Raw genomic sequence first — 15,880 nt, 5'->3', positions numbered from 1 at the left:
CCAAGATCTCCAACCCATAATGACTTGAAATAATTACTAAGCCAAAGTAAGGAAACTTGAGATTGCACAATCTTAGAAATAAAATTCAGAATTGCTCTTAGAATGGACTGTTGTCTTCAAGGATGTTTAGATCTGGAAAATGATGATATATTCAATCAGGCATTTTACTGAAGACCATAGAGACACAGTGACCTGCCCCGACCGGACTACAGAGGAGAAGACCAGAAACTATACATACAATATATCCCAATCCTAGACAGCTCAACAGGGTCAAGTCACTTGGGAGAATATTTGCTCAAAGCTGAAATGGACTGTTCTGCCAAAACCCACTACTAGGACCAATTTCATATCAGAAGATGAGAAACAGCATCTAAAAGCAATTTGCAGGAGTTAGACTTGTTGAGTATAATATGACACTCTGTGAAGAGGAGTGAAAATCCAGAACTATGAGAAAAGCCTGAACGTGGCGATGAACTTTCATGAGAAGTGTGGTAGATTGGGATTCAGCTGACAAAGACGAACACAAGAGGTGAGAAATATTTAGAGTGAGTGTTCATGTCTTTATGGAGGAGAAAGAAACCCAAGGAAAACAAATTACATCAGTTAAAGTGAACAGGATAGAGATAAGAGAAGCAAAAGAGCCAAGGGAGATAAGGTAAGCCCAGAGGGTTAAAGAGGATTAGGAGGGCAAATCTATCAGGAGGAAAGGATGATGAGAGAGAAATTGGAGCTTTTAATAAATGAGCGAGAGCACAGAATTAATCACAACTCTGAAATACGCTGAGCTGCTGAACTCATTTTTTAAGTCAGCCCTTTTGGTGGGGGGTGGAACGGGGGGTGGGGAACCCAAAATGTAAGAAAAAGAAATATGGTGACTTTGAAAGGAATGAAGGCCTTAGGAAAAATGCCACTGACATAAAACAGAATAAGGTTATCCTTACGGATGAGCCTGCATGAGGCCAGCCCATCTTCCTTCTCCGTAATGGTGGCAGTAACTGCAAGAGGGTATGAAACAATGCAGAAACCAGGGCTAAACTGAGTCAAACAACTGGTTATTACTAGTTTCTAACTTAAACTATTTCATTGAATTAAACCTTTTCTAAGGGGCATAGATGCTGATTTTAGACCTAGAACAAACCTCTTGGTCCAGTCCTTTAAATTTTAGACAAGTAAACTCACTTGTGTTTTGGAAATAAAGTAACAAGTGTCACAGAGATACTTCATAGGTGCTGGAATTTAGACCAGAGTTGAAGAACTCTACTCTCAGGCAGAACTCTGGGGATTTCAAACCGATCGTTATTGAGGACTAACTCTTCTCAGGTCCCCATCACAGGCCATTACTGACCACACCATAGCACATCAAATCCACTCAATAATCTTGTGACTTATGTGTCCTTCTTCCTTACAACGAGGAAACTGAGAGCTAAGGAAATTGAATAAATGGCTAACTTTACAGTTGGTATGTGAATATTGTACTAGTTACTATTGTCTGGGAGTCTGATACAGGTGCAGTCTGTTTTCAGATATCTTACTAAGGGAAAGAAGAGCTTTAAAAAAAAATAAAAGATTATTCACCTTTCAAGAAGATAGAAAATAATGACCATAGCATGCCTCAATTCCTTTAAATATCTTAATATCTAGAGATATTAAGTTTCTTGCAATTTTATCATTTAAAAATGCTAAGAAGACAAATGGAAGCATTGGCATCAGAATACTAAGTTTCAAATATAAATCAATAAGCCCAAATGTGATTATACTGAACTTTTCAGGAGTACATCTATTTCAAATAAAATAAGACCCTCTTAGTAACTAAACAACAAGATGGAAACTAGAATCAAAGAGAAAGTGACACTGTGATTCCACAGTTTCTGTGGAAAGTTCCAGCTATGCTCCCAGGCAAACAAGAGGACCAGTTGAGGAAGGAGACACAGAGAAGGCCTTCATAGCTCATGGAATAGGAGGTTTACTGGGGGATTCTCTGCTAGCATCGTGGCAATGCAGGGGTCACCTGAAGCACAGCAGTCACTGCATCCCACTGACTGTTCCAAGAGTCACCTGGATGTCAACTTGCGAACCACCATTCCCTTTCCCTAGCTCAGAGAAACAGGAAGTCACACTTCTTAGAGCCATAGGGAGAAAAATCCAGGTATGAAATGACGAGAAATGTTTATCTCTTGAACACCTTCCTTGTTGCACAGGAAAGAAATGGCTTGACAGTTTCTACAATAATAAGATATCTTACCAACTAGTCAGTTTCATTTTCGCCAAGAAGCACAAACACTTAATTATTCTTTCATATTGCTTTGTATCTTTGAAGTAATTTGCTTCTAAAGCAGCCACACTAGGGTGTAAGTAGGCAAGCTCTGGGTCCTGGCTCTGACATTTACTCCCCCAAATCTTCTCTTAGATCCCAGTGTCCTCAAATGTAGAATGAAAATAGTAATGTTACCCAACTCATGATCATCGTAATAATTAAATGACATAAAACACATGCAATCCAGACTTCCCTGACAGTCCAGTGTTTAAGATGCTGGGCTTCCACTGCAAGAGGCATGGGTTCAATCCCTGCATGGGGAGGTTCCACAGGCAAATATACAATAGAAATTATTGTAGTTTTTAAAAATTAATTTAGCAGTCCACACCAATCCACAATCAAAATATGTTTTTTCCCTCTTAAGGATAATTTAAATTTTCCTTTTTTCTTCTCAGTTAAATAAAATTCTCATTTTCTTTGGTAACGTGATTAAATACATACCATACCTGTGTTGCATATTTTTGAGAAGAAAGCATTACAAATACAGTTGATACAGGGATACCACAAGTGTAGACCAAGACATCTCTAACATGTTTTTCTTTATCTGGGCAACCAGCTAAATTCACACTCCATCCTCAGGGTTTCCTTAAGTACAAGCATTTCTAATCTAATCTACTCCTAGAAAGAGAGTAATTGTCTAAGCAATGACTTTCTTGGTGTGTTATACTCACACAGGAAGATATAAAGCACTATGACTGATTGGTGGATTAACCATATCCGACCTTGAGCTTGAATTTCATAGAAAACAGGGAATGTTTTCCAAGACTTTTGGAGAAATGGGTACAGACTGCAGGAAATTCAATACCAACTGTGGAGCTGAACATGATCAACATGAAAAAAATGAAGGTGCATAATAAAAATGTAATTGCTATTTATAAGGAATTTGACTCCATGTCTTTGTCTTCATTATAAATCTTTCAGGGAAACAACATTGCCTCTTAAGTGGGCTAGCATCTTAAAAGCAAATGCCTTTTGCCTCTGAGACATTTTGGAGAATGAAGCCAAGAACCCATCCAATGCTTATGTAATGCATGGGTGTTTGACATTTGCCAAGCCCTCTGCCAGGGAAATCCAGACACTTTCAGCCAAAAAGTTAATAGCAAAAGAAGGCAAAAGACTCTGAAAAGTGATTAGGAAAGAAATAATGACTAAATGCCCAACTCAGTAGAACCTAGCAGGCTCACTGGGGGGCTTCTCAAAGGAAGGAGTGTGGGAATGTGCAAAGCCATTGAATGTCTTGTGTAAGGAGAGTGTGGTCATCAGAGGATAAATTTTAGTATTACTCAGAAAGATAATAAATGTTCAGCCCTGGAGCATGTACCATGGTTAAAGTTGATTTTCCATCATTAAAGTATTTATGATGACACAAAATTTGAACTTGTTCATTCTCAGAGCAGGCGCTGTGGTCCCACCGGGCCAGATGAAATCCTCTGGGCCCATGTGCCATGTCTTACTCAACCACCAGTCTTTGCTTCTCCCACTTGCCACTACTCATATACACAGTGTTATGGTATCTCTTGCTGTTGACCTAACAAGCTCACACTTCTTTAAAATTCACCTAAAGGTGACAAATGAAGCTAGAATTTAGAAACACATTCACCAATCATTGTACTGGTTTTTAAGACAGCAACCCACACTCGCTCTGTCTTGGTGCTTCCTCCCATAAACTTTAATCCAAGAGGAAAATGTAAGCAGCTTTTACATTTAATTTTGGGGATCTAATTAAGGATTGGCCACTGTAGAGTTTTCATTTTTGTTAATTAATTTGTATTGGAATATAGTTTCTTAATAATGTTATGTTAGTTTCTGCTGCTGCTGCTGCTAAGTCACTTCAGTCGTGTCCAACTCTGTGCGACCCCATAGACAGCAGCCCACCAGGCTCCCCCATCCTTGGGATTCTCCAGGCAAGAACACTGGAGTGGGTTGCCATTTCCTTCTCCAATGCACAAAAGTGAAAAGTGAAAGTGAAGTCGCTCAGTCGTGTCTGACTCTTAGTGACCCCATGGACTGCAGCCTACCAGGTTCCTCCATCCATGGGATTTTCCAGGCAAGAGTACTGGAGCAGAGTGCCATTGCCTTCTCCAATGTTAGTTTCTACTGTACAGCAAAATGAATTAGCTATACATACATATATTCTCTCTTTTTTGGATTTCCTTCTCATTTAGATGACATAGAGAATCAAATAGGGTTCCCTTTGCTATACAGTAGGTCCTCATTAGTATCTCTTTTATGCATATAATGAATAGTTTATGTCAATCCCAATCTCCTAACTCATCCCACCCCCCTTGATATCCCCATTTGTTCCCTATGTCTGTGTCTCTATTCCTGCTTTGCAAATAAGATCATCTATATCATTTCTCTAGATTCTACATATATGCCTTAATATATGATATTTGTTTTTCTCTTTCTGACTAGCTTCATAGGGCGTTCTATGATTTTTAGTTACTAGAGACAGAAATACAACTGCATGTGAAAAGTCCACATAGCATATGGATAGTTTTCTGAGAAATACTGGGGTAACATAATCTTTCCTTTTGGTTATCCTATTGGGATTATTGAATGCAGATCTGATTTTCAAGTGGCAGTTATTCAGACAGGATTTCTATAGTCCAGGCTCCCTGCTTCAGTTGCTCATCAGGAACAAGAAAAATTCCTCAGCAAAGTTCACTGTGATTCTAGGCCAGAGACCAAACATAATTCCTTCTTCTCTTCACCACTCCTATTTAAAACATAAGTTTATAAGCGCTTGTGCTCCTGAAGAGTGTTCCTGCTGGCCCCACCGGGTACCCTGCCCACGTGGTGGCAACTGGAGTAAGGTCTGCACCCCTGTCCTCATGCAGACCCCCACTCTTTCCTCAGCCATCTGCTTTTCTGGAATGTCCTCCCTGACTCAGCCCCCCCACCAAGATTGCTGTTATCAGGGCTCAAATACCAGTCACTCCCCTATGAAGTAAGAAGAGATACCTTGGCAGCCCCAGCAAGGCAGGAAAACGCAGGCATCTCATCAGTTTTCAGGGTTAGAATTTCACTGTCAAGCTCACTATCTACTCTTCCCTCTCAGATAAACAGGAGATGGAGGCTCCCAGCACATTCTTTTCACACTCACGAATTCCCGAAGACCACTCTGCAGTGGCACACAGAGAATCTCCTGGAGTCTGTCACTCAGGTGTTGTCTCGGGTAGAAACTAGGAAAATATTCTTCCTATCTTCTCATCTGGGATGCTATGGACAAACCAATAGCCTTATCAGTTAATATTCAGGACTGGGCATTTTACACTCTTAAGAAACTTTATGTACAATTCAAGTAATGATACTTACTTGAATTATTGATAGTACTTATCCTATTCTGGAAGTTTAACATGATTTTTTTTTAATTTTTTATTACCTTTTATTGGAATATGGTTGTTTGCAATGTTGTGTTAGTTTCTTCTGTACAGCAAAGTGAATCAGCTATGTGTACACATGTTTGTTGTTGCTGTTTAGTTGCTAAGTTATGTTCAAATCTTTTGCAACTCTATGGACTGTAGTCCACCAGGCTCCTCTGTCCATGGGATTTCCCAGGCAAGAATACTGGAGTGGGTTGCCATTTCTTTCTCCAGGGGATCTTTGGACCTAGGGATAGAACTCCTGTCTCCTGGACTGGCAAGCAGATTCTTTACTGCTGAGCCTTCTGGGAAGGCCCATGTATGTGTAGGATTTTCAGGCAAGAATACTGGAGTAGATTGCCATTTCCTTCTCCAGTATATGTGTGTGTATATCTATCTATCTATCTATCTATCTATCTATCTATCTATATAACTCCCCTCTTTTTTGGATTTCCTTCCCATTTAGGTCACCACAGAGCATTGAGTAGAGTTTCCTGTGCTAAATAGTAGGTTCTCATTAATTATCTATTTTATGCATAGTAGTGTACATGTCCGGAGAAGGCAATGGCACCCCACTCCAGTACCCTTGCCTGGAAAATCCCATGGAGGAGCCTGATGGGCTGTAGTCCATGGGGTCGCTAAGAGTTGGACGTGACTGAGAGACTTCACTTTCACTTTTCACTTTCATGCATTGGAGAAGGAAATGGCAACCCACTCCAGTGTTCTTGCCTGGAGAATCCCAGGGACGGGGGAGCCTGGTGAGCTTCCGTCTCTGGGGTCGCACAGAGTTGGACACGACTGAAGCGACTTAGCAGCAGCAGCAGCAGCAGCATATATGTCAATCCCAATCTCCCAGTTCACCTCACCCCCTTTCCCGTCCTTGATGTACATACATTTGTTCTCTGTGTCTAATTCTGTTTTGCAAATAAGATAAAATGATGTTTTTAGAAGTAAATGAAATTAAAGAGTTAAAATCTCCTATCTCACCCAAATTGATTTTAGACAACTTGCCAACATTGTCATATTCCATATGGATTTCCCGCCTTCTGTTGAGTTAAATTCTACACTCAGAATGCTTTCTTAACAACATCAAAAAATCATTCGTTAAATTGACCATACATCTTGGTTCTCCCTTCTCTGAAGTCTCCTGCCAAAGACAAGGGGAGCCGTACATATAGAATGGAGGTGGGCGTGCGCTTGCAGCATCTGCTTTTCCCTTCAGTACCTTCCCAGCATCTCAGACAAGATTCTTTTTTGAAACCCTCTCACACCATTCTGCGCGCCACAGATTTTCTCCATCATCTGTTTGTTCTTATCCCATGTTTGTGGACAGTCTTCTCCTTGGCCCTCATCTCATCTGTGCTGGAACTTTCCCTTACATCAAACGTACCCCTTGAAATGTCTCTCAGCTTCTCAGGATTCACAGGTCAAAACCAACCTCCCAATCTTTACCTCTCTACCCATTGTTTCCTCCCGATTCTCTTCTTTCTGTTCATGGAAACTATTTTCCTAGAGCCTCCTCTCTAGACTCTAAATGTTAGAACTGTCTTGGAATGAGCTTCTCTCTCACTCTATTTTACCTCTAATCACTGTGTCCTCAGTGTCCTTCTGATTTTCCCTTACATTCATACTGTCTCCACTGCCATTAGAAAGTCGTTCATTATCTCTCTCCTACCCTGTTGTAAGTGCTTTCTGGCAGGTCTTCCCCCTTTCAGGCTCTTATTTCTCTTCATCTCACTTGTTAGGAACACAGTTCACTTCCTGATGCCTGGCGCTATTCTTACCCTTGCTCTGCTCAAATGCCTCTGGTCTCTTCCCATTCTCTATGGGAAAAAAGTCCAAAGTTTTGTTCCTGACAAATGTGACCCTCTGAGGCTTTTTTTTCACCCAATCTATATAACACTTCATTTTTCATCCCATTAAACCTTTTACCTACCCCCACCCCCGCCACACACACACTTTTTTTTTTTTAGTTTGAGGGAATTCCAAGTACTTAAAGATATACAGCTCTCAATTTACTTGGCCAAACTTATTCTAACAAAAAGCCTCTTTCCTTCTGTGTGTGTTGAAATCCTACCTACTTTTCCATATCCAAATGCCATGAACTAATCCCTGATTTCTCAGAGGGAAGATAATCTTTTTATCTTCTATTCTTCACAGTACTTTGTACTTCCATTTTGGTACATACTTTGTACTTGCCCAGCACTATACTTCCATATAGTAGGAAGGGCTTCTTTGAATTGTCGTAATTTATTTCTCCATCCAATAACATCTTCCACATTGCCAACTTGAGGATTACAATTTGTCCTTGTATACACCCACAGTAGCCAGTAAAGAGACATGAATTCAGTAGAGAATATGTGGGATGAACAAACGCATCACCTGAACATGCAAATCTCCTCACATGTAAAGAAGATTGCCTGGTCCATAAAGCCACAATATTTAAATAAAGTAGCATTTCTTGCAATATGTGCCTCTTTTTTTCTCATTCAAATATGATGTGGTGTATGAATGAGAAAAGAAGATGAAGTTAAGAAACATGCCTTCGGCAATCCTGAATGAAAGAAGTATATACTCCTAATCTGATACATTAAATGGTATGCTTCATTCCACTCTGTAGAAGGCAGAATAATGACTCCTCAAAGATGTTTCCGCCCTAATTCCCAGAACCTGTGAATATGTTAGGTTATAGTCCAAAGGGACTTAGCAGATGTGATTAAGTTTGCTAATCAGATGACCTTAAAATAGGGAGATTTATCCTGGATTATCTGTGTGGCCAGGAGAAGGCAATGACACCCCACTCCAATACCCTTGTCTGGAAAATCCCATGGACGGAGGAGCCTGGTAGGCTGCGGTCCATGGGGTCTCTGAGAGTCGGACACAACTGAGCAACTTCACTTTTACTTTTCACTTTCATGCATTGGAGAAGGAAATGGCAACCCACTCCAGTGTTCTTGCCTGGAGAATCCCAGGGACGGTGGAGCCTGATGGGCTGCCGTCTATGGGGTCACACAGGGTTGGACACAACTGAAGCGACTTAGCAGCAGTAGCAGCAGCATCTGTGTGGCCAATGTGGTTACGTGAGTTCTTAAATGCAGAAAATGTGGATTGTCAGTCATTAGGAGAGATGTAATAGAAGAGGCAGGAGAGACTCAAAGTGTGAGGAGTCAACACACAATTGCTGGCTTTGAAGTAGCAGGAAAGGGGCCATGAACATCTAGAAGCTGGGAACAGCCCTTAGCTGACAACCAGGTTGTAGATCTTCAGTAATATAATCACAAGGAACTGAACTCTGCCAACAACAACCTGAATGAACAAGGAAATTGATTCTTCTCTGGAGTTTCCAAAAAGAAATGCCATCTTGGTAAAAACCTAGTTTTTAGTCCCATGAGAACTATATCAGACTTCTGACCTACAAGACTTTGCAATAATACATTGTTACTTTAAGTCACAATTTGTGGACATTGGTTGCAACAGCAATAGAAAACTTGTACTCTCCAAGTGGCTGTTCAGATACATTTGATATACAGTGGTTCGAATTGGCTAAAACTAAGAATAGAATGTGCATACTTGTTGACTTAGAAGCCTAGAGGCACACCTGACTATTTTTTGATATGGAACCACACTAAAGCATTGTAAGTAATACGGCTTATTCAGTATCTCTTTTATTCAATCACTCTTTCTACAAGCATTTCCTGAATACCCATTTCTACACTCACAGCATAATTTTTCTTGGAGTTTGTAAAGTTTTGTAATTAAATTTCATCACTAGCTGTAGAATGGCAGGCTCTCGGTAAACAGTTAAAGTGTGACTCTGTCACTCAGTGGAGAAGGCAATGGCGCCCCACTCCAGTACTCTCACCTGGAAAATCCCATGGACGGAGGAGCCTGGTGGGCTGCCGTCCATGGGGTCGCTAAGAGTCAGACATGACTGAGCGACTTCACTTTCACTTTTCACTTTCATGCATTGGAGAAGGAAATGGCAGACCACTCCAGTGTTCTTGCCTGGAGAATCCCAAGGATGGAGGAGGCTGGTGGGCTGCCGTCTATGGGATCACACAGAGTTGGACACGACTGACTCAACTTAGCAGCAGCAGCTGTCACTCAGGCGCTCTCCTCTTGAAGTTCTTCATTGGTAAAATATGGGTGGTAATTTATCTAACTGAGAAGTGAGGTGAAGTCGCTCAGTCATGTCTGACTCTTTGCAACCCCGTGGACTGTAGCCTACCGGGCTCTTCCATCCATGGGATTCTCCAAGCAAGAATACTGGAGTGGGTTGCCATTTCCTTCTCCAGGGGATCTTCCCAACCCAGGGATCGAACACAGGTCTCCCAAATTGCAGGCAGACGCTTCACCCTCTGAGCCACCAGGGAAGTCTCATTGAAAGGGTGATCTTAAAGACATATGTCTAAGCAATTTAAGAAAATATGTCGTTATTAATCCCCAAGTATTATTTGTAAGATCTAAATCTTGATCCTTTGGTGCCTTAAGTATTTGTCTTGCACTTTCCGCTAGGGTCTCTCATTTCACAGTATAGCTTTTGTAAAGGACTGTTATTATCTGGTTTCTCTCTGGCTCAAAATTCCCAAGTAGCTCTCCACTGCCTTTAGGCTCAAGTCCAGATTCCCCAATCTGGCATGCATAGTCTCACAAGATGTCTATCCAAAGAATCTTCTCTCCTAATTCTTCCCAGCTCAGCCTGCACTCCCTCCTTCAGAGCATTCTCCACTCAGCTAAAGCTTCCCTCTGACTCTAAATCTGCCCCATTCACCCTTTATGAAATCTTTGATCCTGTGCTGTCAGATCTGTAGTGCCCCTGTCCTTTTTTTCAATACACCCTGTCCCTCAGAAACAGCCTAGCTTCTTTCTAAAAGTCCTTTCCTAAATATACCACCTCACACTAACTCCCCACTCCTTGGTGTTGCCTGCATCTTGTTATAATAATCATTTGGTTCCAGGGTTTTATTCCTGCTTGTTTCATTTTGGTTAGTGTCCCTCCCTGGCTGTATCACAGAGAGAAGTATTCATAATTTATGATGTTTAATATCTACAGCATCCTCCACCCTGGCAATAATGCTGGATTCAGAAAAAATGATGAGAATATGTCTAACATACATTTTGCCTAATCCTTTGTGTTTATTTCTATGTATTTTGAAGGTTGGTTATATTTCCTGATGCTGGAGAAATGACCTTACTTAGGAAATGTCCTGTGGAGCTCGGCAGTCCACTCTCCTCTTCTCACCAGAGCTACATGCTCGAGTGTGAATGTGTGTGAGCGCTCAGTCATGACCGACTGTTGTGACCCCATGGACTATAGCCCGCCAGACTCTGTCCACGGGACTTCCCAGATAAGAATACTAGAGTGGGTTGCTATTTCCTACTCTGGCAGATCTTCCTGACCCAGGGATTGAACCCTCTTCTCCTGTGTCTCCTGCAACGGCAGTCGGATTCTTTACCACTATGCCCCCCGGGAAGCCCCAGTGTGCTCTAAGGGTGCCCCCCCATGGGCTGCATGGATCCTTCTATTGTAACAGGATGGCCTTGTCTGTGTAGTGGCTGCTGGGCAGCTGTTTGGTGGGGTGGTGTTCTGGTATGGCTCTCTTTGGGGCCTGGGTTGTCCTGGGGTTGCTTTCAGCCCTGTGGTAGGTGGACAAATCTCTAGAGCTCGAAGGCTAGAGGGAGAACTCCAAAATGACTCTCACCATCACCAGTGTCCTTGTGGCAGACAAGCTTTTATGAACTGCTGCTGCCAGCTTCTCCATGCCCAGGAGGAGTCCCCTTTGCTTCTGCCTCTCTGGAAGTCTTCTCAAGATCAGCAAGTGCAGCTGACCCCAGCTCATTTCAAATCACTGTCTCTGTGCCAGGCCCTGGAGTATGTAAGATTTGGGGCACATTCTTTAAGGGCAGAATCTCTATTTCCTGCAGTTCTTTGGCTCTCCAATATGTACGCCCCGCTGGTGTACATAAAGCCAGACATGCATAAAGCCAGATGTTCTGGGTACTCATCTTTCCAGTGCAGGGCTCCTGGGCTGGGGGGGCCCCAGTGCAGGTCTCAGAACCCTTGCTCCTTGAGGAGAATATCTATAATTGTTGCTATCCTTTTGTTTGTGGTTCATCTACCTGTGGGTATGGATCCTGACTATATTGTGTCTCTGTCTCAATAACCATCTCATTGTGGTTCCTTATTTGTACCTTTATTTGTGGAAAATATTTTCTGCCAGTCTCCAGATTGTTCTCATAGATGTTGTTGTTGTTTAGTCACTAGGTCATGTCCAACTCTTTCATGACCCTATGGACCACCAGGGCTATTCTTTTCCAGGAGAGAGTTGCCATTTCCTTTGCCCCAGGATCTTCCCGACCCAGGGAACAAACCCATGTCTCCTACATTGGCAGGCATATTCTTTACCACAAAACCAGCAGGGAAGCTCCTCTCATAGCTTGTTGCTCTGTAAATAGTGGTAATTTTGGTGTGCTCATGGGAGGAGGTGAGCCCGAATTTCTTCCAACTCTGCTGTCTTGGCCATATCCTACTCAATATTTATTTGTTGAAGGAATTAAGAAACTATGAAAGAAGTCTGTAAAATGCACAATGATTGGACTCTGTAAAATGATTGATAATTAGAATATAATGTAGTTTATTTTAAGATAAAACCATACTTGGGAGGTTTGAGTTTGTTTTATTTTTACATAATAGAGCATAGTATGTGTTTAACAAATAATAACAAATCAAGAATATAATGCAACACACATCTTTTAATAATAAAATGACACTGAATAAATAATCAATGGCATGAGTTCCAAATACTCTTGTATGGATTTCAGATTATATCTATTACAGCAAGCTACCCATCTAAGGCTAACCAAGGGACTGAATTTTAGTTATGGTCAGCAGAAATGTAAAGTTGTAATCTCTATTTCACTGTAATCTTTATTTTACTACAGTTACTAACCCTCTGCCCTACAGAGTTACATAGAGATTTTTTTGTTTTTGTTTGTTGTCATTGTTGGTGTCAATGGTGATAGTGGTATCTATTTTATTTCAGAAACCACTGCAAAGCTGTAAGAAAAGCCCTAGGGACATTGATGTTCTGGAAGAAAATTCAGCCTGCACTAAAACCTAAGGCTTTTCATGCAAGGACCCATAGGAGCTTCACACAAGTTATGCTAGGACTAATGAGTCTTCCCAAATTCATGTCTGAAACAATCATTTGTTGTTGTTGTTCAGTCACTAAATCATGTCTGACTCATTGTGACCCCGTGAACTACAGCATGCCAGGCTTCCCTATCCTACATAATCTCACGGAGTTTGCTCAGATCCATGTCTATTGAGTCAGTGATGTTATCTAATCATCTCACTTTCTGCAGCGCCCTTCTCCTTTTGCCTTCAATCTTTCCCGGCATCAGGGTCTTTTCTAATGAGTCAGCTCTTCACATCAGGTGGCTAAAGTATTGGAGTTTCAGCTTCAGCATCAGTCCCTCCAATATTCAGGATTGATTTCCTTTAGGATTGACTGGTTTGCTCTCCTTGCTGTCCAAGGAAACAACCATAGCCCACGACACATAAGGAACTAGCCCCAAATACTCAAAATCCAACTTCTGGCCCCTTGAATGATGTTTACATTGTTGCCATCAACCAAGTGATAATTCACAGCTCAGAACTCTTCATCAGTTATCTTGTACTTTTTAATGATTTATTCACACTGAAAATTTTTAAGCTCTGTCTAGCTCATCAGGGTGATAACAAAAATAGACTGTCTCAAAAGCAGTTTAAGTAAAGGTCAAGGAAATCTTAGAAATTGAGCTTTACTGAATCAAAGCAGCTGTATGAGCTTTTCCAATCAGGATGACAAAAGTGTTATCTGCAGTCCCAGGCCCCTCGCAGACACTTTCTCTCCTTATCTCCTGTGCCATTCACCACTGGGAGAAGCACAGGACCCAGTATAAATTGTATGGTGAACATTGTTTTCAATTAAAGATAAACAAAACATAGTCCTTCCAGCTGGGAGTACTTGAATCTTCCTATTTCTCCATGTGAGAAATGAGGCAGAAAGATCCCGTCGTTCTGAAATGTCATGAGTGTTTTACTGGAATTGGCAGGCCTCCACTCTGAAACACGGACTGCCAGGGCCGGTGGCAATTCACTCTTCTCCCTCTTTCCTGGCGTCTAACTCACAAGCAGTCACATAAGGACACACTCATCCTTGTACAGTTTGCTGGGCAATGTGCGGCAGTGAGCTTACGAAGATAAAAGGGATTATCAACTTGCCAACATAGAATTTTCTGCCAACTTTTGAAGAGTCATGAAGAGGAGAAAGAAACAACAAATGATGAACTAAGGGGAACCCACTTAACATAAAAAGCAGAGTGAACCCTCTTCCTCAGCACAGATAGATGGTTTGGCTTTAGGGCTGATTAAGTAATCTGTGGTTTATAAAACCTAGACAATTTGGAGATTGTGGCTTCTTGGTGAAGCCACTAATTAGTCCTTGAAGTTGAGTGTCACAAATTGGCCAGCCTGAATTCATCTATATTTTGGCTTTAGCCAATTTTTTTTTTTCCAATAATTTCACCGCTCTAGGTATCTCCTTTGTGATGGAGACCCTTCGCGAAAAACAGACAAAACATACTTTAGATCAAATGTGACCCCTCAGTCTTCACATTAGCCTACATCTGCATTAGTCTCTATCCTCAAAACAGATCCCAGAACTTGGAATATTAGCAGAACATTTCTTTCAGCTGCATAACAGTGTAGTGAAAAGGAGCAACCAACCAAAACACCAGCCTAGGTAACAGCATACAACACGGGAGAAGGTGGAAAAAGGCTAGAAGAGGTTTGTGATACAAAAGCCCACATTGTCAGCAGAACAGATCAGACATATTTTCTGCTTGAAACAATAACAATCATAAATGAACTATTGTTAACACAAAAATACCAAATGCTGGTAAGAGCTGTCATTTTGGTTTTCTTTACACATGATGAATTACATTTGCAAATTAGTGTCTGATCTGAGATGACATGGAACAAATGGTAATATTTACATTCTGCACATTATCCTTGTCAGATTAAGCCGCAGTTGGCCAGTGTGGATATAAAGAGGCCTCAGGAGGCTTGTCTGCTAAACCAGCATGTAAATTGTTTCTGAGCCATCCTCACGTCTACATGTATTATGTCCTCAAGCCAGTAATGGCCGTCCCATTTACATGTCAATTTTACCAAGTTAGGGTGGCTTTACCAGGTGAAGAGAAATCCTTCCAAGAATGGACTTCAAAGTAGATTAAGGGCTACAAGATGCATTTGTGAGAAGATTTTAGAGGCTTCCTATGTCTTTAGCAGTCTAAGAGGAAAGGCAGGCGGAGGAATAAAGTCACATTTAAGCCCCCATAATGCAGTATGCAGCAAGGTGTGTCAGGTTATAACATTTCATCCTCACACTTTCACCTCTAATTGAGGCATTGTTATATCCATTTTACAGATAGGAAAATTGGAGTTTGAAGACATTGAGTTATTTGTTGGCAGAATTAATGAGAACAGAGTGTTTGAATCAGGGGTAGCTGATGCCAAGGTCTTGTACTATGTCATTCTGACACTGGCCTTAACTAGAAATGTATGAACAGGAATACAGGACCCAGGGGGTTTTGGAGAGTGTAGCCTGAAAAAAAAAAAAAAGAACAAGAAGAAGAACATTGGATTCCTGTTGACCCATCAATTTATATTGCAGAAATAGAAGGAGTACCTATTGGGTTAGCCAAAAAGTTTGCTTGGGTTTTCCAAAGGTGCTTACAGAAAAACCCTAGTGAAATTTTTGGCCAACTGAGTAGAATCCCTGCTAAGCTCTTGCACAGGATACAAAGCTGACAACAAACTTTCCACCCAGCTTCCTCCATTTTCACCATAAATAAAGGCAAGGGAGGTTCAGGGAGTCCCTGTGAAAGTGATTTAATTTGACTTCATACTAATCCTGTCTTAAAATTGAGCCTCACAGACAGGAAGTACAAGATGGCTGAGAAAAGAAGTTGCCTTTCTTGATCCTAGGGTTTGTGGTGGTAAGAGAGTAGCAGAAAGAACCAATGCAGTGCTTGTTTCAGGGGGAAAAAACCTCAAAACCTCATGATTAGATTGGCCACTTTCATAAAGCCAACTCTAAAATGAAGCTGTTAAAATGTAGATCTTATTACCCAATTTAAACCACTTGCAAAGACA

The sequence above is a fragment of the Oryx dammah genome, unplaced genomic scaffold (assembly GCF_014754425.2).
Source record: "Oryx dammah isolate SB20612 unplaced genomic scaffold, SCBI_Odam_1.1 HiC_scaffold_4, whole genome shotgun sequence".
NCBI classification, from domain to species: domain Eukaryota; kingdom Metazoa; phylum Chordata; class Mammalia; order Artiodactyla; family Bovidae; genus Oryx; species Oryx dammah.
The sequence above is the reverse complement of the archived record's forward strand: the minus strand, read 5'-3'. Positions refer to the sequence as shown.